A 22,570-nucleotide genomic window follows, 5' to 3' on the forward strand; every position below is an offset into this window, starting at 1 on the left:
CTGTTTGCCTAGGTACCACTAAATGTTTAGCTTTATGTCACAGAGACATAAGAAGTAGTATTGAGAAGAATTTGTTTATTCCACGTACTGGTTTCGTGTAGTTATTTCTAGTTAATTACTCACTTGGATAAAGTAGATATTTACTGTATGAGGTAATATTTCTAACATGAGGTTGGAATTTTGCATTGAGGAAAACGGTTATTGAATTCCCTGGCATAGGCCGGTTATCTTCAGCTTCCTGGGATCAATTACTTGGTCTGGCTAATTCTAGCTGTCTTTAGGTTGCTAATTACATGTTTACCACCAGATGTCTGTGGTAATTTATTATTCCAACAAAAAATAGTAGAATGGTAGGGAAGGATTTTCCTTTTTCCTGGCATCAGGTAGATATTCAAGTTATCTCCAGTTATTCTATGTAACTTTTTTTCCTGGGTAACACTCAGCACCTATCCTTTTAAGTTCTTATCTCAACTAAAACCAATAATTGAGACTTGCAAAGAACATGATTTTCAGGATCAGATTCACTTGGTATTGTAATGATTGTTAGCTGTTTCTATGTAACCAGTTTCATGGGAAAGCCCAGTTAAGTAGAACTTGTATATTAACTCAACACCAACAAAATTATATCTGACCAGACTAGATTCCCTATGTTCTACATTCCACTGAACTATTCTTGTTGTCCCTATTTTACTACTTACTTAGGTACATGACTTACCTGTAGTACTAATTCATTATTCCAGCAATAATTCAGCAGTAAGTGGTGAGAAGAAAGTGATTTTGTTTTGAAAATTTATTTTTATCGAGGTAAAATATACATATGTAATGTACCCTCTTTACCACTTGTAAGTATGCAGTTCAGTGGTAATAAATATATGTATATTCTTTTATTTCCCCTTCATCCCCCCTTCCCCTTCTGGCCTCTGGTAACCATCACTGTAGCCGCTATCTTCATGAGAACCACTTTTTTAGCTCCCATATATGAGTGAAAACATGCAATATTTGTTTTTCTGTGTCTGGCTTATTTCATTAAACATAATATCCAGTCATTCTTTTTATGCCTGGATAATATTCCATTGTGTACATATGCCACATTTGCCTAATCCATTCATCCATTGATGGGCACTTAGGCTAAATCCATGTTTTGACTATTGTGACTTGTGCTGCAATACACATGAGTATGCAGATACATCTCTTTGATGTACAGCTAAATTTATCTCTCTCTCTCTCTCTATCCCCCCTCCCTTTTTCCCCAGCAGTGGAATACTTGGATCATATACTAGTTCTATTTTTAGGATTTTGAGGAACTCCATACTGTTCTCCATAGTGGCTGTAGTAACTTACATTCCCACGAACAGTGTACACAGGTTCCCCTTTCTCCACCTCCTTGCTAGCATCTGTTCATGCCTGTCTTTTGTTAAAAGCCATTTCAACTGGGGTGAGATGATATTGCATTGTGGTTTTGATTTGTATTGCTCTGAGGATTTATAATGAGTATATTTTCATATGCTTGCTGGCCATTTTTGTGTCTTTTTTTGAGAAATATCTATTGAGATTATTTGTCCATTTTTAAATCGGATTGTTTGTTATTGAATTTGTCGAGCTCCTTATGTATTCTGGTTATGAATCCCTTATCAGATGGATAGTTTGCAAATATTTTCTGCCATTCTGTGGGTTGTCTCTTCACTTGGTTGATAATTTCCTTTGCTATGCAGAAGCATTTTAACTTGATGTGATCCCAATAGTTTATTTTTGCTTTGGTTCTTTGCTTTTGAGGTCTTACTCAAGAAATCTTTGCCCAGACCAATGTCCTACAGCATTTCCCCAATGTTTTTTGGTGGTTTCAGTTACAAGTCATAGATTCAAGTCTTTTTAATTCAATTTAATTAATTAATTAATTAATTTAGACAGAGTCTCATCTCACTCTGTTGTTCAGGCCCAGGATGGAGTGCAGTGTCACCATCTCGGTTCACTATAACGTCCACCTCCTCGGTTCAAGCAATTCTTGTGCCCCAGCCTCCTGAGTAACTGGGATTACAGGTGTGCACCACCACACCTGGCTAAGTTTTGTAGTTTTCATAGAGACGGGGTTTCACCATGCTGGCCAGGCTGCTCTCAAACCCCTGACTTCAAGTGACCCACTCACCTTGGCCTCCCAAAGTGCTAGGATTACAGGCGTGAGCCACCGCTGCCAGCCAGATTCACGTCTTTAACCCATTTTTGATTTGCTTTTTGTGTGTGGTGAGAGATAGGAATCTAGTTTCATTCCTCTGCCTGTACTTATCCAGCTTTCCTAGTACTATTGTTGAAATGTTTGTCTTTTCAGCATCATATGTTCTTGTCGTCTTTGTTGAAGTTGCATTGGTTATAAGAATGTGACTTTATATCTGGGTTCTCTACTCTGCTCCATTTGTCTCTGTGTCTGTTTTTAAGCCAGTACCATGCTGCTTGGTTTACCATAGCTTTGTAGTAAATTTTGAAGTCAGGTAGTTTGATGCTTCCAGCTTTTCCCTTTTTGCTCAGGATTGCTTTGCCTATTTAAGGTCTTTTATAGTTTCCTATGAATATTATAAGTTTTTCCTATTTCTGTGAAGAACGTCCTTGGTATTTTGATGGGACTTGCATTTAATCTGTTAATCACTTTGGTGAGTATTGTGATTTATACAATATTAATCCTGTCAATCTATGAACCTGGACTATCTTTCCATGTTTTTGTGTCCTGAGAAGACAGGTCTTTTTAAATTTCTGTATTTAACTAGCTTTTCTAGCTATTATTACCCATTCCTAGTAAACAGATTACCTGGTGACTAGCAGATATGGGTCAACCTTGTTTTATTGTGATGCACTTTATTGTATTTATAGATATTGTGTGTTTTTTATAAATTGAAGGTTTCTGGCAACTGTCAAGCATGTCAGTGTCATTTTTCCAACAGCATGTGCCACTTCATTTCCCTGTGTCACATTTTGGTAATTCTCACAATATTTCCAACTTTTCCATCATTATTATATCTGTTATGGTGATTTCTGATCAGTGATCTTTGATGTTATTATTGTAATTGCTTTAGGACTACAGAAACTGGGCCCATATAAGATCACACCAGGAAGCATCGCACTACCTGACTTCAAAATATACTACAGAGCTACTAGAGGAGAAAGATGGCAGAATAGAATGCTTCACTGATTGTCTCCCTGACCGCCCACCAAGGATACCAATTTAACAACTATCTACACGGAAAAAAACATCTTCATGAGAACCAAAAATCAAGTGAACACCCGTAGTACCTGGTTTTAACTTCATATAGCTTGATATGGTTTGGCTGTGTCCCCACCGAAATCTCAACTTGACTTGTATCTCCTAGAATTCCCACGTGTTGTGGGAGGGACCTAGGGGGAGGTAGTTGAATCATGGGGGCCTGTCTTTCCTGTGCTAATCTCGTGATAGTGAGTAAGTCTCACGAGATCTGATGGATTTATCAGGGGTTTCTGCTTTTGCTTCTTCTAAGTATTAAGGTGGATATTGCCTGAGTCTGAGTCCCTCCTGAACAATAGACAAACGTCTTCAACTGTTTCGCAAGTGTAGGTGGTGTGTTCTTTGCCGGGTGTTGGTGCCACCTTGACCCTGGATCAGTAAATCCACATGGAGAGGCTTTTGAGTTGTACAGCTGTCGGAGTCATAAGGAGAACTTGGTATGGTCCAGTCCAAACTGGCTCCAGTGGCTTTCTGTCCTGTGGGAGAGTTTTAAGATATACCTAGTCTTCAGGCATAATGTTAGGGTGAGTGTTTCCTGAAAGAGGGGCCAGGTGTTGGGCTCTGAAGACTTTGATAATGATTGATGGCCTTGATGATTTGTCCCAGGGACATAACATATTGCATGAGATCATGACTCTTGGGTCTAACAAAAGGTCTGTTTGGAAGAAAGATCTTCCTCAGAGAATCTCAAAATGGCTAGACGGGTTTCAGATTTTGGGGTGATACAGGCTCTTAAGAGTACAGTGGGGAGCAAAGTTGACCATAACTGTTGGGTTTCATGTATTAACTTTGTGAAGTGCTTTTTCTGGTTTGGTTGGCTCTCTCCACCTTCCCAGAAGATTGTGGATGCCAAGACGCATGCAGATAATATTTGATCTGGAGAGCTTCACTGATTCTCTGCGTTATTTGAGAAATGAAAGTGGGGCCATTGTCTGACTGTAGGACATGAGGGAGTCTAAAACAAGGAAGAGTGTGGTCTAAAAGGGCTGAGGTGACTTCTGAGACCCGTTCAGTTTTAGTGGAAGGGCCTTTATCCATCCAGTGAAGGTGTCTACAAAGACTAACAAATACCTCAGTCCCTTGCATGGTGCATGTGTGTAAAATCTATTTGCCAGTCTTCTCCTGGTAGGGTTCCTCATCTTAGAATGGGTTGAAGGATTTGGGGAGGTTTGTGTGCTCCCTCGGGGTTTATTTGGCAGCCGGTGGGACATGCCTGTGAGATGGCCCATAGAGCTTGGGCTATCCCCGTGCTGGTGAATACTGACTTTGTTAGATCTTGGAGGGCCTTAGCCCCTAGATGAGTTGATTGGTGCACGCTATTTAGAAACTTCCATTGTGAGGCTCCTGGGAGCAAGAGTTTGTCATTAGGACCTTTTAGCCAGCCCTCTGAGGTACGGGAGAAACCTCTTTCTAGAGCTTTTTGGGCTTCCCCCTGTGTATAGTGTGGAGACAGGGGAGTTAGGCTAGGAACGAAGACAACCTGAAGGGGTGACCTGACAGCCACTTTTACTTGTCAGCCCAGGTGTTCCCGATAGAGATTTCATCATTGCTTCTCTGATGGGCTTTGCAGTGAATGATAGTTACCTGTGAGGGAAGCATAACTGCCTCCGACAGGGCCATGATTTCAGGAACACGTTTAATTGAAGTATTTCAGGCCGTTAAAAGTCCTCTTTCCTGCCAAATGGCTGCATGGGCATGCACTACATGAAAGACATAGGCTGAGTCTGTGTAAATATTAAGCCTCATGCCTGCCCCTAATTGTAAGGCACAGGTAAGAGCAATGAGCTCAGCCTTTTGGACTGAGGTGCTACTTCCTGGCAGAGGTCCAGATTCTGTGGTTTCAGTTGGGCTAATAATAGCATACTCTGACAGTTGGGTTCCACCTATCATAAAGCTACTGCCATCTGTGTACCATGTGGCCTCTGAATCTATAAGGGGAGTATCCTAGAGGTCTGGTCTAACATTACAGGTTAGATCTATGGTTTCCAAGCAAGAATGTTTAAGTGGTCCCTCCACATTTGGGTTTGGTAACAGGATGCCAGGATTAAGGGTTGGCAGAGCCTAATACCTAATTCTGGTGCCTATAGAAGGAGTGTTAGAAATTTGCTTATATGGCTCTGTGAGATCCAGTGAAAGGCCTTTGAGTTTAGGACATTCGTTACTTGATGTGGGGTGTACACAGTTATTCTTTGGCCCAGAGTTAGCTCGGAGGCCTCCACAACCAGGGGAGCCACACACACTAGCACTCAGAGGCGTGGCAGCCATCCCCATGCCACTGGATCAAGGGTTTTTGACAAGTAACTAATTGGCCACTAGGAGGGTCCCAGTCGCTGAGTGAGGACTCCAAGTGCTGTATCCCTTCTCTCAACTACAAACAAGTAAAGATGCTTTGTAAGATCTGGCAAGGCCAGGGCGGGGGTTTCTTTGAAGGTTTTTAGAACATTGTCCATTTCAAGGCTCCAATTTAAGAGTTCCTCCCCTGATTCTTGCAGTGCCTTATAAAGAGGTTTTGCTCTAGGTCCAAACTGGGTTATCCAGATAACCTACCATTGAAACCTACCATTTGAAGAAAGGACTACAACTGATGTTTAGTGGATGGAATGTCCATGTTTAGGATAAGATTTTTGCAGTGGTCTGAGAGACCCTTGGGCCCTGGGATTAATGTTAGTTCTAAGAATCAAACCTCCTGAGAGAAGATTTGAGCTTTGGAAGGAGAGACTTTATAACCACAAGGGGCCAATGTCTGAAGAGTTGTAATAGTATTTAGGTCTGAGGCATTTTTGGTTGGATTGCAAATAAGCAGGTTATCAACATATTGAAGGACTGCTTGAAGCTAGGAGTTTGAGATCAGCCTGGACAACATAGTGAGACCCCTTCTCTACAAAAAAAATATTATAAGCTGTGGGTGGATGCACACACCTTTGGTCCTAGCTTCTTGGCCAGCTAAGATGGGAATGTTGCTGTGGCCCAGGAAGTAGAAGCTGCAGTGAGCTATGACCATGCCACTGCACTCCAGCCTGGATGGCAGAGTGAGACCTTGTGTCAAAACAAACAAAAACCTGCAGGCCCCGTGCTAGCCACTTTATGGATATATAAATATATATGCATAGGGTAGATACTCTTCACAACAAAGGGAGTAGGTAGGAATTTTTTTATATTTCAAATAAAGAATAATCTCATTTCACATAAAGATACTTGAATTTCAGGAGCTTAAAGAACTTGCTGAAAGTTAAAAATTAAGTATGTGACAAGGTTGGAATCTGAACTCATCTTTCACCACTACTACTATACAGCTTCCCAGGTTTGTAATAGTAATTAAATCAAGGAGGGAAATAAGTAAAATTGTCCAATGAAAGGGAAGCAGCACAGGTATAAATAAACTTACCTGTCATAAAGACCTCCTTCTTATCATGCAATGTCCTGCTTAATATATAGATATAAATAAGATCCATGTCCATTATTAGCTCAACAAGTAAAATAATTCATTTTATTTTCCTTTGAGGGTTTTTTCAGAAGGAAAAAAAGTGGGCCAGCACAGAATATGTTCTAATCATGAGTACAGAATAGGAGAGTCTTTGTTTTTGTTTTTGTTTTTGTTTTTATTTTTGTTTTTGTTTTTTTGAGAGAGCGTCTCACTCTGTCGCCCAGGCTGGAGTGCAGTGGTGTGATCTCAGCTCACTGCAAGCTCCGCCTCTCAGGTTCACACTATTCTCCTGCCTCAGCTTCCCGAGTAGCTGGGACTACAGGTGCCCACCACCACACCCGGCTAATTTTTTTGTATTTTTAGTAGAGACGGGGTTTCACCGTGTTAGCCAGGATGGTCTCGATCTTCTGACCTCGTGATCCGCCCAAAGTGCTGGGATTACAGGCGTGAGCCACCATGCCCAGCCAGAATAGGAGATTCTTTGTAAATGAATATATGTGTTTAAGAAATATGTTCATACGTTATGTTGAAGCAGATGCCACATATCCACACAAACCACATTAGCGTCAGGGTTTTTTTCAAATTTCAGAAATAATTTTCATGCACACATGTAAAAATATAAAAGCATTCATGAACACATTACTCATTTCAGTAATACGTATTTTAATACATAAATGATTTAGTTTATCAATAAATTAATTTATGAGTGTGATAAAGAACAGAGGACACAAGAATTTATGCAGCATTGAAAGTCTTTGGCCACTGGGTGTCATGATTTTCCCCTGTAATGATTAACCCTTCGGAAATAAAAGATCCTGAATTTTTGGAGCAGAACACTTCAGTGTTACATGGATTAGCATTGTAAATAGAAAGTTTTATTAAAATATGCCACCGTTTCTTCTCAGATTATTATGTCATACATAAACCACATTATTAGTGTAGTTTTTTTACCTGAAACTGACCAAGAAACATTAAACGTTGGGATATTTAAATAAGAAAGAAATACACAATTCTGTTGGTCATCTTCAAGTTTTATTATATCCAGGTTAAATCTGAAGAATTTGTACAGTGTATTGATGTGTGTGCCTGGGTACATTTTTGGAAGAACTCTTGGTTATACAGAATTTCCATGGTACAGAAGTTAGTCCTAGATATAATTATTGTGTCTTAGTGTCCAACTGCTTTTACCCATGCCTTGTGTGTGCATATATGATGGCAGATGTATTCTAAAACTGCACCATTAATCAGAACCAGATACCTATGTTTTTTCTCTATGAATATGCTCCACTCTGCCAAGTTCGATGGAAGTGAGTGGTTGTGACAATTCAAAACAGTTGTGCCTGTTCTACAACAGAAATGCTGCTGAACTTGTAGAAAAGACCTGTGCAAACAGAATGAGAAGGCTTAGTTGCTCCAAGGACATCACTGGAAACATTATTTTATTTTATTTTATTTTATTTTATTTTATTTTATTTATATTTGTTTTGAAGACTAGTTATTGCCTAAGTTGTAAAGGTGAATCTGATAAAGTGGCTGACTAGTTTAGAGGTCAATATTTAAGCCATGTGATTGAATCTGTAGTGGGCAAGAGTTGGAAAAGATGCAAATGGGTTCATGGGACAGTTATATTTTGTTTTTGTTTTTTTTTTTTGAAACTGAATATGGAAAATATCCAAGTTATGTTTCAATATATAACACTAAATCTTTAAATGACAATTTTTGCATATATTGTTACGGCCATTTAATAAATTGCTTTTTATTAAACCGGTGCAAAAGTAATTGTGTTTTTTGCCATTACCTTCAGACCTCAGTTGCTTTGCACCAACCTCTTACTAGTCATAAGAACATCCTTGCTTTTAACATAAAGGGATTGGTGATGTTACCATGATTCTCACTTAAGAATTACTGAGAAAAATACAGCAGTAGGGGTTAGCAAAATCTATTAGTTAATTGAAGGCCTGTGTTTATTTGAATGAAAGGATTTTTCATTTAAATTATAAAAACAGAGCAAGTGCCCAGTTATATCAAATCTGTGGTCAATTTTATTCACAGAGATGGTGACAAAAGAAGAGTAAATGAACAATGTCAGAATCAAAAGATACTCTGCCTGGTAAGAACTTGCAATGGAATTTTTTAAAATAAGATTGAAACAAATAAAAACACGTTGAAAACTCATTAAATATTTTTAAAGTACTTGCTGTTTTAATGAAACTGAACAACAAAGACCCTCCCTTACTGAGCCTGCAAGCTAGTGGGGGACTCCAGTACTAATCAAACTATCACAAAAATATGCCTTTAAAACACATCACATTCTGTGAGAAAAGGTTCAGAAAAGGTTTCTCTGATGAACTGATGTTTGGCAATCAGGCCAGTGGAAATGGGGCTTGGGGCGAGGATGATGTCGGTTGTCCAGGTAGCACTCTTGAGTGGAAGGTGCATGGATGGTTGAGGGACTGAGAGAATGTGACTGCAGTTAGAAATTACAGGATGAGGGTGCGGTTCTGGGCATTGCAGGATGGAGACATAACACATGATGCATCAGGAGAGAAAAGGAAGGAAGGGCTGTCTTGCACAATTTTTTAAAGATACACTGAGAGGGCGAGGTGGCGGGCGCCTGTAGTCCCAGCTACTCGGGAGGCTGAGGCAGGAGAATGGCGTAAACCCTGGAGGCGGAGCTTGCAGTGAGCTGAGATCCGGCCACTGCAGTCCAGCCTGGGTGACTGAGCGAGACTCCGTCTCAAAAAAAAAAAAAAAAAAAGATACACTGAGAACCTTGGCCACTCCTTAAGAGCTCACACTAGAGAGCATAAGAGCAGGTAGAAGACTGTCACAGTTATCCGGAGTAGAGATGATGATAGCTTGCATAACAGTGGTGTTGGTGAAGATGGAAAAAATTAGATAAAATGAGAGATGTTGTGTGTGCGTATATATATATGTATATATACATATATATGTGTTCTAATACTCAAGTTGGTTCTGTTTCTCTGGAGAACACTGACTAATACAAATGATAATTGAAGTATTGGTGTCATGGGTATAATTAAATTGCTTAGGTAGAGTATACAGTGAGAAGACAGGAGGTCAAGGAAGGACCTCTGAGAAATTCCAGCACTTAAAAGCTCATATAGGAAAGGTTTAGTATTGGGTTTACTCAGCGCTCCTACTCCTCTTCCTTCATTGCAGAAAATTACTCCTGCACACACATATCTGCTTGGAAATGGACTTACACGTGTAGTTTTCTTGTCGTCTTCTGTTTTCTTCCTGGACTCCACCATTCTGGTCACGTTTGATGGGTTCAGCTGTCCAATATGATCCAAATAGACAATATGATTTTCTTCCTGGAAAGAACAAAATGCGCAACCTGATACTGAGAACCTCTCAAGTCATTGAAAGGTCTTCTGAATTATTTGAGTTCGGCAAGGGCATTTCATTGAACCTTGAATTGAAATAATTATCTGTCTAATAGGAGCAAACTCAGGCTAAATATAGACTATGTACAAACCTAGAACACATGTGGAATCATCAGTTATTGAAAGATAAGGCCAGGCGCAATGGCTCATGCCTGTAATCCCAGTACTTTGGTAGGCCGAGGTGGGTGGATCACCTGAAGTCAGGAGTTTGAGACCAGCCTGACCAACATAGTGAAACCCCATCTCTACTAAAAATGTAAAATCAGCCGGGTGTGGTTGTGCATGCCTGTAATCCCAGCTACTTCAGAGGTTGAGGCAGGAGAATCACTTGAACCCAGGAGGCAGAGGTTGCAGTGAGCCGAGATCATGCCACTGCACTCCAGCCTGGGCAACAAGAGTGAAATTCCACACCCCGCCCCCACCACAAAAGAAAGAAAGATAAGTCATTACTTTAATGACTGTGGCAGAGTTCACATCTCATTTATCCTCACCAGCAGGGTGGATGGGTATGAAGGCCAACACCAATTTATAACCCAAACCCATTCTCACCAGCAGGATGGGTGGGTATGAAGGCCAACACCAATTTATAAATATATTATCTTTACTTGTCCAATTTCCTGGTTGTGTATTTTCCCCCCAAAATAATTATAGCCTTACTATGCAATTTGTCACATAAAGTTTGTTTTCAAGAAATGTCTTTAGGTAACATCTTGTATGCATGTGCTAAAAACTGTTGTCCCTGCCTAGTTGCCTTTAAAAAGTTATTATGTATATTTGAGGTTTACAGAATAATGTTATGGGATATGTGTATCTCACTCATGGTCTTGAAAGCAAATATACCAATTATTTTCTTCTTTTGGAATTCTAAGTGTCCAGCCACAATGGAGTCATCCACTGAGGAGTGAAAGAGTTTCACTCCACTGAGTTATTGTAAATGTGTTTGGGGCTTCCGACTGAGAAGTAACCTCATCAGACAGTTTCTACAGACTCCTATTCTATATTTCATTGCTACACAATGGATCAAAAGTAAAGACCCCAAGAATGTCTCTCCTTTCTTAGGTCATAACACCACAGGGGCAATTGCACTATTTCAAAAGGCAGACCATTCTAGTGTCTGTTCTCAGGGTTTGTTTCTGTTGAAGCAGAGCTAAGGCATTTTACAGCCCAGAAATAAATTCTAATGACAAATTAATTCATGTATTTCTTTACAACAGTGTCTCCGTGAATTGAAATAAAAACCCATTGGCACAGTAGGAAGGATGATCTTTATCAGGGAGGGTCACACTAGTGACTATTACTTCTGCTGCATATCCCTTTGAAAACCAGAAGGGCAAAGTTGTTTAGATTACACCTAAATTGATTCCGCAGAGGGTGTGTGTAGAGAAATGAGGATCACCTGTGTGACAGGCAGTTTATCACTATACATATACATTTACAAAATGCATGTTTTAGAACTGTCAGCTTTCCTTTTATATCATCATCGTCAAGTATTTTAAAGAGTGAAATAAAATGTATTGAAATGCACTTGACAATGATCAGGGCACAGCATAAAGCCTGGAGAGCTGTAGTTTGCAGTGAGCCTGGGATTTTGAAGTGCTATACTAAGCAGCCATACCGATTGACTTGTGTTTTAGTCCTGTGAGGTTTACCTGTTGTCTTTCCCAAATTTCCCAGAATTTTATCCTGGAAGGCTCTGGCTGATCCTGAATTAATATTTGGGTGTACCTTGAGTCTTTCTTCCATGTCATCTAAAGTCTAGCCTCTGGAACCCAGCTGGGAAGGGCTCAGTCTGCCTAGCACAGGCAAGGCCTGGAAGCAGACCTCAGGAAGGGCCAAACTACCCCCGGATGGCCAGGAGAACCTGGGCTGTATGGGGCCATGCTGTGAGGGTGTACTGCTTTCCTGGGAGAGAGCAGACCAGGACAGACCTTCAGAGTCCAGGCATTCAACCATGTAGAAAGGAATTAGAGAAAAAAAAAAAATAGGAAGATAGTGAAGCATACAGAGCAGGCTGCTTCAGTGAAGAACTGTGATGAGAATTACAAGGATTTGCTGAGGGGAGTAAAACAGTAAAAAAATAACAAGGACAACAGTGCAAGAGAAAGTGAGGGAGAAGCAGACAGAGAGAAGATGCAGCTATGCACACATGCAAAGGCAGAGAAAGAAAAAGATACGCTTGTGTATATGTGTGTAAGGAGAGAGAGAAATAGAGACAAAAAGAAGGGGTTTGTGTCAGCCATGCACCAAAATATTCTTAATCCCAACACTCAAGGCTTCATTGGGAGATATTAAAAAGTTGAAAGTTCTACAGTGATACTGTCCATCATATAAACACTGAGTGGCATCTGATTATAAAGTTATAATAGCAGTACTTTTTAATTTTTAATTTTTCTTCATTGTATTATCCTATAGCAATTGTAAGAGTACATAAAGTTAATAGTTTTTTGTTATTTTATTAATTTAACATTAAAGCGAGTTTCAAGGAGTTATTTTGGTGCTTAAATGAAATGTAATTCCAAATGCATTGATTGAATGCCTGAAATGTGCCGGGCACAGAGAGATGCTGAAGTGTAAGACCCAGGGGCATCTATGAACTTCTAAAGTAGTTGGACCTATAGGCAGGTTTACTAATCATTGAAATGCAAAGGAGAATAAGCCACATGCACTTAAATGAATTCATTCTGTGATTCAGGGGTTGAAATTGGGAAAATCACAGTTGACTCTAAAGAAACAAGTAAATACTCTGTTAAGAAGAGAAAATTGAAGGAGATAGGAAAGGAAGCACAATTTCTATTGGCCTAGTAGAAGCAAGGACTAAAAGCCAGACATGGGCCATGTCTGGAAAAGAGTGAACAATCCCATGTGGCTAGAGCAAGGGTGAATGCAGAATGAGGATGGAAGACTAATGCTGGAGGTGGGGATTGCAAACATCTGAGGAAGACTCACAATGCCAGTTGGAGGAATGTTCAGGTATTCAGTGGGTCAGGGGAGCTGCTGAATGGTTAGAACTGAAGAAGAATGTTGCAATGAATTGCAGAAGTATGTTTAAATACACATTACAGAGATTGTTACTAACTTGATAGAAGGTGATTAAAGGCTCACCCTACACAGCAGAAACCCAAATTTTGAGACTTATCCTCAGGTATGATACTATCCTGTGTAGCAGCACTGCCCAACAGAACTTTCTGTGGTGATCAAGAATCTGCGTATCTGTACTGTCCAATGTGGTGGCCACATGGGGTTACTGACCACTTCACATGGGGCCAGTGGGACTGAGAAATTAATTTTAATTTTATCTAATTTTAACATATTTAACTATAAACATAAATTGCCTTAGGTTGCTGCTACTGATTACTATATTAGATAGAAGATACAGCTATATAAGGATGTAGCATGAAAAGAAAAAATTTATAAAACATGTTAAATAATATAAGATTTTGGTCCACTGAGGTCCAGAAGTTTCTCCTATTTCCATTTCTAATACACTGTTAGGTTAATTATCAGAAAATTTCTGCCTCATTATGAAACTGGATATTTAGAACATTGTCAAGGATACCCTAAAGGGTATTATGGACCGAGAGTCTAAAGTCTAATCTAATTTAACAAATCCCCAGTTTCTGTTTTCCTGTCTGTTACAGTCACTTGACCAATTTTAATTGAATGCTGTCGTGTAGTGTTTATCAAATACCTTCAACCTTTTAAAACGCTTTGCTCAGTGGCAGTTCATTTTTGAGGGTGGATTTCTTTTGGTGGCTGAGAAAAAAGCAACTCCAAAAACTCATTTCATGCTCAGAGATTCGTGCAGCTATAATTGATTTAGGTGTTGGGCAAAACAGTCAAGGTGAGAAAACACATGCACGAAGAGAAGTCATTACTGTAAATGAGAGGAAATATCTTCCTTGAAATACTGTAGAAAAGAACAGAAAAAAACAGAAGTACTTTTCAGGGAAAATTGGATCAGATCAAGAAATTCTTAATAGCTAAGTGAAGTCTTTCAAAATTATGCTCATAGCAGTGAACTGAACTATTATTAATAGTCTTTGAGATGAGAGTGAAAGTGACGGCTAATAGATCCAGAGATGGATTTGACTCCTTTTGTCTCCAAATTCCACTCTTTATTGGCTTTGAGGCACCTTAATGAAGCCCAAAGTCTAGAGAAAACAGAGTTGAAAGAAAAAATTGTGCCTTAAATTAGATTAAATGGCCTCAATGCTATGGTGGAATAATACAACAATTCCTATTCTCATCACAGTTACCCGAAAAAGAGAAGGAACTGACAAAGGCCACTTGAAGATGGCAAAGCAAACAAATACGCAACAACAAAAACCCAGCAACATGGTTTGTGGATGAAAACCCAAAAGTATCCAATTGCAGTTTGAGAAGTGTATGGGTTAGGTTGGCATTTGATTTCCAAGTGAAAAAAATAAAAGGAATTAAGCTCTTATAGATCAAATAAGAATGAGAATTTTTTGTCAAAACTGCTTTGCTATATCAACAAAAATTTAAATATCTCCTAAACAGAGAACACTACAAACAAAGAACAACCCATCCATTTCTAATTCTAATTTAATTCTATCACAAATAGGAACTGAACTCTGATATATGGGATTTATATTTGGGATATGTGTTTAAGCTAATGGAAGAGCTTTGACAGGAACAAATTGTGAATTCAGTTCTATATTAATCTTAGAGTTTCAGTTAGTTATATAACAGCTTCTTCTCCCAGAAGCATATTAAGAAAAAGGAACACTCAGAATGTTTCAGTGTACTTTAAATGAAAATATAATTTTGCTATTTCCACTCACTTAGTCTTGGTGCTTTGTGGTACTCAGAAAAAAAGATTATTATTTTTTCCTTTGTAAACTGTTTTAAAATGTTGACTTTTGTTGATGAAATTCTGAGAGTATAGTCGTCGGTTGCATGCCTGCTAGAGAGATAACAGGAGCATTTCAAGACTTAATGCACACACAGAGTCAGAGAAAAGAAAGGCTGTCTCATTGTGTGGTTCTGCTTAAGCAGCTAAGACTCTTTCCTTAGAATACATCATGCAATGTCTTATTCTCATTAGCCTGAATGGATCCCATGACATTCTGGAACCAATTGCTTTCAAAGGCAGTAGACCCAGTCTTCTTCAGTTGCTTTTAAGACTTTTTAGATGTCTGGTGTATGTGGAGAATGACATCTGTGTGGCCCACTGTGGCGATCTCCAGAGATTGTTCCCAACCTCTAGCCAAATAACCCAGAGCATCTGGCTACCCATTGCCCCTCCCAGCTGAAATCCTGGCCCTCACCAGTCCTTCTTCTGATTAGACTCGTGCACGGGTAAGCCCGTGGGTAAGCCCCTGATCTCATGCACTTCCCCTGAAGTCCAGGGCTGAGTGGAGCAAGGGTAGGTATCACTGAACACACAGAAGAAATGGGGTCAATGGGAGAACAGCAGGGAAGTCAAGGGTAGGTGGATGGAGTATCCATTAAATCGTTTTCCTTAGGGACTCCCTGGTTTCTTTTTTCTCCCAGTCCAAATATTATCTTTTTTCACACAAAATATAATTATGCAAATATAATTTCCTTTGCAATATTAGCTACTGTCTATCTCTTACTAAAATGCATTGAGCTAGAAACAACATCATTTTGTACATAATGTGGCTGGCATCTATAAAGAAGAGAGTGAGGAAGGAAAAGGAGAGGGAAGATGGCAAGTGAAAGTGCTGCTATCTTTGGGAATTTGGTTGACAAACATTCACTAACATTATCTATAAACCATAGGACATTTAATATTTAAAGACATATTGGAAGGGATAGTGCTTGAGAGTTGCTATCCTGTAAGACACTTTCAGTCATTTGAGTCATTTACGACTGCAAAACGTTTGAGGATTTCTACTTTGTTCAAATGCACTATTGTCCTACTGTGAAAGTGCCTGGTGACCACAATGTCTTGGAATTGAGAATGTTTTACTTCTTTAGGGAGCCTGATACCTAACTCTGCCTGAAATGTAACAGAATTCTTTTTAGTTTGTAAAGAAATATAATACCCCAATGTTCTTAAGTAATATCATCATTAACATGTGTATTAAAACATACTGAATGTTTTCTTATGCAACATTAGATAACAACATAATTGTTCTACCTGGATACTGGATTATATCAGCACATGTTATAAACAGATCATTTTCTAGAAACACAAAATGGTCTGAGATGAACTTCAGTGCCCCTACTTTAATCACCGGGGACCAAAATTGTCTTACTTCAAACTCTTGAAATCTAGTAAAAATGGCTACTCATGTGCTTAGAGAGTTATTTGTTTTAGATTTAATCTTACAGCTACTTAGGGGAAAAAAAGTTGAACTTAAAGGTAAAATGTCACTAGATGTATTTTCTAATCATTCTCAAAGCATGACTACTCTGCTTGTGTTTAGTTATCTTGAGAATAAAGTTTTAATGCTTACCTCATGTTCCCCCAAAATTCCCCATATATTTTTCTGAGATGACCATTCTGAGTGAAAAGGCATATTTCTATATGTCTTACAGCTAGAAAATCAGAAATAGGCAATGGGATAATTGAAGTTGAGGTGGACAGTTGCTCCTCCAGACATCATTTTATGATGTATAAGCCATAAAATATTAAGTTTAATCCATCAGGTGTATACACTACAATGCATGTCCCAGGCATAACTAAGCAGCCCCATAAATGTGAAAAATTGGCACACATTATAAACAACTGCACTAACATAACCAGTTTCCTTTACAGCAAAGACTGTAGTTATAACATAAGATGTTCAAAATCCCATGAGGTATTAGCCGGGGGAGTTCAAGTGTTCCTCCATGAGTGTTTCAAACGAATTTAATGGCACAATCTTCTCAGTAACCTCTAAGCATGCATCTTATAATAAATGATTCAAATTATTTTTCCTTTTGAGTTGAATTGGGCACATTCCTGTACATAGTCCTGTGCATGGATGATAAAATATGAATGAAACACATTCTATGCTCTTAAGAAGAATGCAAGTGAAAACAGAGACAAAATATTCATATGAAAATGAGGTGGCAATATCAGGTTGCATGTAATACTTGACAGATGGGGGGTGCCGTAAGTATCATTATTACATGATAATTCAGAGCAAGCAGGCACACGTTGGAGGGGGTAATTAAGACTTCCTGGGAGCTGAAGGGAAAGTGAGAACTCAAAGGACCCCAAGGCAGGTGGAGGAATTAGTGAGTCACGGCTTGGGGGAAGAATTTCGTGATATTTTATTTTGAGATAGAAATTGGAGGAGAGAAAGTTAATACCTTTTCTTTTTATGAGTGGTTTCCATGATAATTAAACTAAAGTTTTACCAAAGTAGGTTTTCTACCCTGACTTCTAAATAAATAAAGGTATAAAGCAAGGGTTTGACAGGTATTTTGAGTGGTATTCTCTACCCTTGGAAAAAATGGTCTTTTGCATATTAGTTCAACTTTGCACACTGCAACAAGTAGCTCTGTGCAGTCTTTCCCTGTGAGAATAGTTTCCTAAACTGATAATATCTCTGGGCTTCCAGACAACTCAAGGGCTAGATGGGGAGGAGAGTAATTAGGAACAAAATTGAATTGGCTTTAAATATATTTGTAATAGATTTTCAGATGAAGATGCTTACTCAAATTACCAATAAAAAAAAGAGTATTGGGATTTCGGAAATGTTGAGACTCAATGGTTGACCATTTGACCCAGTAAGTGATAATAAGACTTTGGTTTGTGGAGCTGCTTCCTGCAACAGGGCGTGCCTTAGTACTATTGATTAAAATGGCAAGAACCGAAGGAAAATAGGACTCGTTACAGGGATACCTAAGACCAATAATGAAATATGCACTTTGTCTACAGAGTATGCTAATAGAATGTGGGGGCCATATTCAGAATGAGGTTTTTTGCATTGTGAATTTTTAGTATTTATAAAAGTAATCTTTTAGGCCATCTTTTATCAGGTCTTCATCTATCTTCTCAATTAAGATTCTGAGGCATAGCTTGAGGTCAGTCAGTTGAAGCAGACGCTCTAGTTCATTTGATAAAATGGTGCACTGAGGCATGAATCAGCCCCAATCTGCCCACAGTTCCTCATCCCCGCAAGGGAAAAGAAGGCCATTTCATGAGACTGTATTTATACAGGTATTTCCAAAATGTGAACTCAGTGTGACCTTGGCACTTACCAGATAATTTGAACCATTATAGAAATAAGAACATTTTGTAAAAGCATACAGAAGACAGACAAGTCATAACTTCTGCAAAAGCCAAATGCTTCATCATAGCAGCATTTTTCTCATTATTTGCTGGGATAAATAAATACTGAAGCCAGGAATAATTCACTTATTTAAAATTGGTTAAGTGGGCAAGTGCCATAACTAATAAGTCTTACAATTAGGAGTTAGGTTGAAAGCTCTACATCATGCATTGAAGTTAAGAAATAGAACACTGGAGTAACCTTTAGGCAAAAAAATACTACTACTGCTACTAATATTATAACAAACATGTCTCATATTTATCATAGCTCTGCCATTTTTCCCATGGAGACCGCATGTTTGTGAGCAGACAGCTATTAGGTGTTTTTATCTCTCATAGACTTCTGAGTTCATTGCAGGCACTGGAGCATGGGGAGGCTGAAGAGCAGGGAATGCCTGAGGGAGGTGAGTCACAGAGCAAACAGGTGGTACATCTGCAGGGCAGGGGCAAGGGTGCAGTAAAATACTCATCGAATGGCAGGACAGTTTTGTACAGGATCCTGGAATGTGTGCGAGACTGCATGGAAACTCACTATCCTTGCCTGCAAGAAAGCTATAATGCCCTGTCTGGGCCAGACCTCAAGTCCATACGTGCTCTTAGCTTCTGGGACCTATGCTATGATCCTTGGGAAGCCCTAGGGGCTACTACTCTGGGTTTTAGGTTATTGGTCAGGAAAGTCTAGTCCTCTGCAAGGCAGACCGATACTCATTTGAATATAAAGACTAGACACTCCCTTGAAAGAGAATGCATGTGTATTTTTTTACAGCCAGCTGTAAAACTGGAGACTCCTAGAAAAACTGAAATTCAAACAAATTTGTCTTTCTTTCAAATGCTAGCTTCCTTTTAAATGAGAAGTGGTTTTGGTTGTCACCCCCTCCCCCTCCATTAACATGCTGGGATATTTAGAAGATTATGTAAAGATTAGCTAAAGTATCCTAATGTTTATATAGGCATACCCAGAATCCTAAAAAATTTCCTGAATTGTATCTGAAATTTTTCTATGAAAATTAGAACCAGTACTTGAAATGGTGCTTGAAAATTTTCTATGGTTCTTCTAAATCATCTTCGTGTAATAGAATTACAACATAAGTCAAAATGTGATGTATCTATATAATTTTAAAAGGTCCAGTAGCCACATCCAAACAGGAAAAAGAAACTAATGAAATGATTTTATAGTGTATTTTATTGAACCCAGTATATCTCCAATATTATAATTTCAACATGCAGTCAATACAGAAATACTAATGAGATACTTTACATTCTACTTTTTAAATGTTTAGTCTCTGAGATCGGCGTGCATTTTACATTTGCCCCACATTTGGAAGTGCCACACTTCAAATGTTGAATAGCCACATGTGGCTACTGGCTACTGTATACGGACAACGTAGCTCTACTTATAGTTGGTGTGGTTAAGCAACGTTGACAGAATGAGATTTCCTAAGCCTCTGCATCCACCCAATATCACCATTAATATAATTGATTCTCTCTAAAATCTTAGGATTTTATACCACAGATGTAGTGCTGGTCTGGAATAGCAGGTACTTACCTAAACTAACCTTAACTAGAGACCACAAGATCTTCACCTCAAATCCCCAGTCACCTTCATCATTTCTCAGAACTACTTGGGGAGTCAAACTTTTCAATAAACAAATGTGTACACTGAGTGAATTTAACCTCAAAGACAAAGGCTGTGGTTTAGGATGAGTTGACTTGAAGTCAGTCTTCTTCAGCATGACTTCAGGTCAGCTAAGGACAAACCACAATGAAGCTTTTAATCCAAACTTTGGTGCCAACCTCCTTGGAAATAGAGTTGGCAGGGACCTACTATATTATGTAACAAATCCTCATCTTCTTATAGATGAAAAAAACTGAGGTTTGGGAGATGTACTCAAGTCACCTAGGACTTTGAAAAAAATATTTTTAAATAAAACAAGGTCTTCTCATCATTAGAAATATTCATTGTGATAAGATGAGGCAAAATGCATAAAGTAAGGACTTCAAAGTTTACCGCTATCATGCTTTCCCCCATCTTTTCAGATCTCCTTAGATTTGTATGAGACATTCCTAAATTAATTCAGACTTTTCACTTCATGCCTATAAACAGGTTGATTACAAATTTTGGATAGGACCAAACTACATGTACTCATGCTGTTTTGTCAGGTACAGAATTCATATATGATCACTTTGTCCATCTAAAATATGCAAATACTGCAGAAACATACAGAGTGAAATGGATGAATTTCCTCTCACCCTCCATCCTTCCTGGCCCAAGTCCTATTTCCCTTTCCAAAGGCAAACATTCCCAGTTTGATATATAACCTATTATGTTTTTCTTAAATTCATACACACATAACACTTATTTTAAATAAGTATTTTATATTAGGAGAGTCTTAGATTTACAAGGCAGATGTGAAGATAACACAGAATTCCCATCTATTTCCTACCCCATTTCCACTATTCTTTTTGTTTTAACTTTTATTTTAGGTTCAGGGGTGCATGTGCAGGTTTGTTACATAAGTAAATTTGTGTCATGGGGGGTTGTTGTACAGACTATTTTGCCTCCTAGGTATTAAGCTCAGTACCCATTAGCTATTTTTCTCGATCCTCTCCCTACTCCCACCCTACATCCTGTAGTAGGTCCCAGTGTGTGTTGTTCTCCTCTATATGTCTGAGTGTTCTCATCATTTAGCTCCCACTAACAAGTGAGAATATGCAGCATTTGGTTTCCTGTTCCTGCATTAGTTTGCTAAGGATAATGGCCTCCAGCTCCATCTATGTCAATACAAAGGACATTATATTATTCTTTTTTATGGCTGCATAGTATTCCATGGTGTGTATGTACCACATTTTCTTTATCCATTCTATCATTGATGGGCATTTTGGTTGAATCTCTGTCTTTGCTATTTTGAATTTCACTATTCTTAATATCTTACATTAATATAGTATATTTGCCACCAATAATAACCCAATATGCATATGTTCTTATTTACTTAAGTCCAAATGTGTTTTAGATTTTCCTACTTTTTTTCTAATGTAGTTTTTCTGGTCCAGGATAACATATTAGATGTAAGCATCATGTCTTCTTAGGATTCTCTAGACTTGTGATTGTTTCTGAGATTTTCCTTATTTTGGATGACCTTGACAGTTTTGAGAAGTACTGCATGGGTATTTTAAAGAGTTGATGGTTTTCTCATGACTAGGCTGGGTTATGAGTTTTAGGGAGGAAGATCCCAGATATGAAGTGCCACTTTTAATATGTGACTCTCTTTTTAATTGTTTAGCAGCAACTCATAAATTTTCTCTAATGGAAAAGTGACATAAACATCACCACATAAAAACAAAGTTTTTCCTTCTATGTGGTCTTTTTCTTCAAATATTTTTAGTCATAATAGTGGAAAGATTATCTCACAACATGAGAGTTAAGTTAAACATCTTGGTGATGCTTCCAGGAATTTCTCAACCATTTTCTTTCCATGCATAAGTTATGGCTGTCACCCTAGCTGATGTCCAGGGAGGTTTATTATGTGTCAAGCATGAGTTTTTTCCAAGCTGTTTCTAAAAAACAAACTTGTCGCCAGCAGAATGGCATTTTCACTTTCTCTTCAGTGTCCTGTGTGATTGGCATCCCAACCAGTGATAATGCTGACATCTACCATTTGTTCACACACCATTGATACTGACTCACTAAATAGCCTGAGGCACCTCTTCTCAATGCCACAAGCACTTACCCTCTGAGTTAATGAAATGGGTAAAGGAGAAAAGAAAGATGGTTAACAAAATTTATAATAAAGAAATCTAAGAGTACAAAAATAAATATAAAAAATGTACTGGGGAGAGGAAGATCAGAAACTTCACCTTTCTATAATCATGCATCATTGGAACGTGTTTATGGAGTGTCTTAGCTCTGCGCTTCCCCTGGTGAGAGGTAAAAATTCAATTTGGTCCACTCTACATCCCCAGAGTGATGTCTTATGGGGAAGCCACTCCATTCTAAGATAGAGCAGGCTCAGTGAAGTTTTTCTGTAAAAGGCCATGGAGTAAACATTTTCAGCTTTGTGAACCACATGTCCTCTGTTTCAGTCACTCAACTCTACAGATGTAGTGTGAAAACAGCCTGGGCAATATGCAAATGAGTGGGTGTGGGTGTGTTCTAATAAAACTTTATTTACAAAAACAGGCAGTGAATCCATAAGCCAACCTCTGATATAGAGACAAGAATGCTAAAAAAGAGTGCGTCT

The 22,570-nt window shown here is 38.6% G+C and overlaps 2 long non-coding RNA genes across 2 annotated transcripts in view; one reads left to right on the forward strand and one right to left on the reverse strand.

Moving 5' to 3' along the window:
* Positions 1-22,570, forward strand: part of LOC116271985 — a 625,684-nt gene that overhangs the window by 56,160 nt on the left and 546,954 nt on the right. The window lies entirely within an intron of this gene.
* Positions 1-22,570, reverse strand: part of LOC103880637 — a 909,354-nt gene that overhangs the window by 2,782 nt on the left and 884,002 nt on the right. The gene's annotated exons all lie outside the window — the stretch shown is intronic.

This window comes from Papio anubis, chromosome X (assembly GCF_008728515.1).
Source record: "Papio anubis isolate 15944 chromosome X, Panubis1.0, whole genome shotgun sequence".
Taxonomy (NCBI): Eukaryota; Metazoa; Chordata; class Mammalia; order Primates; family Cercopithecidae; genus Papio; species Papio anubis.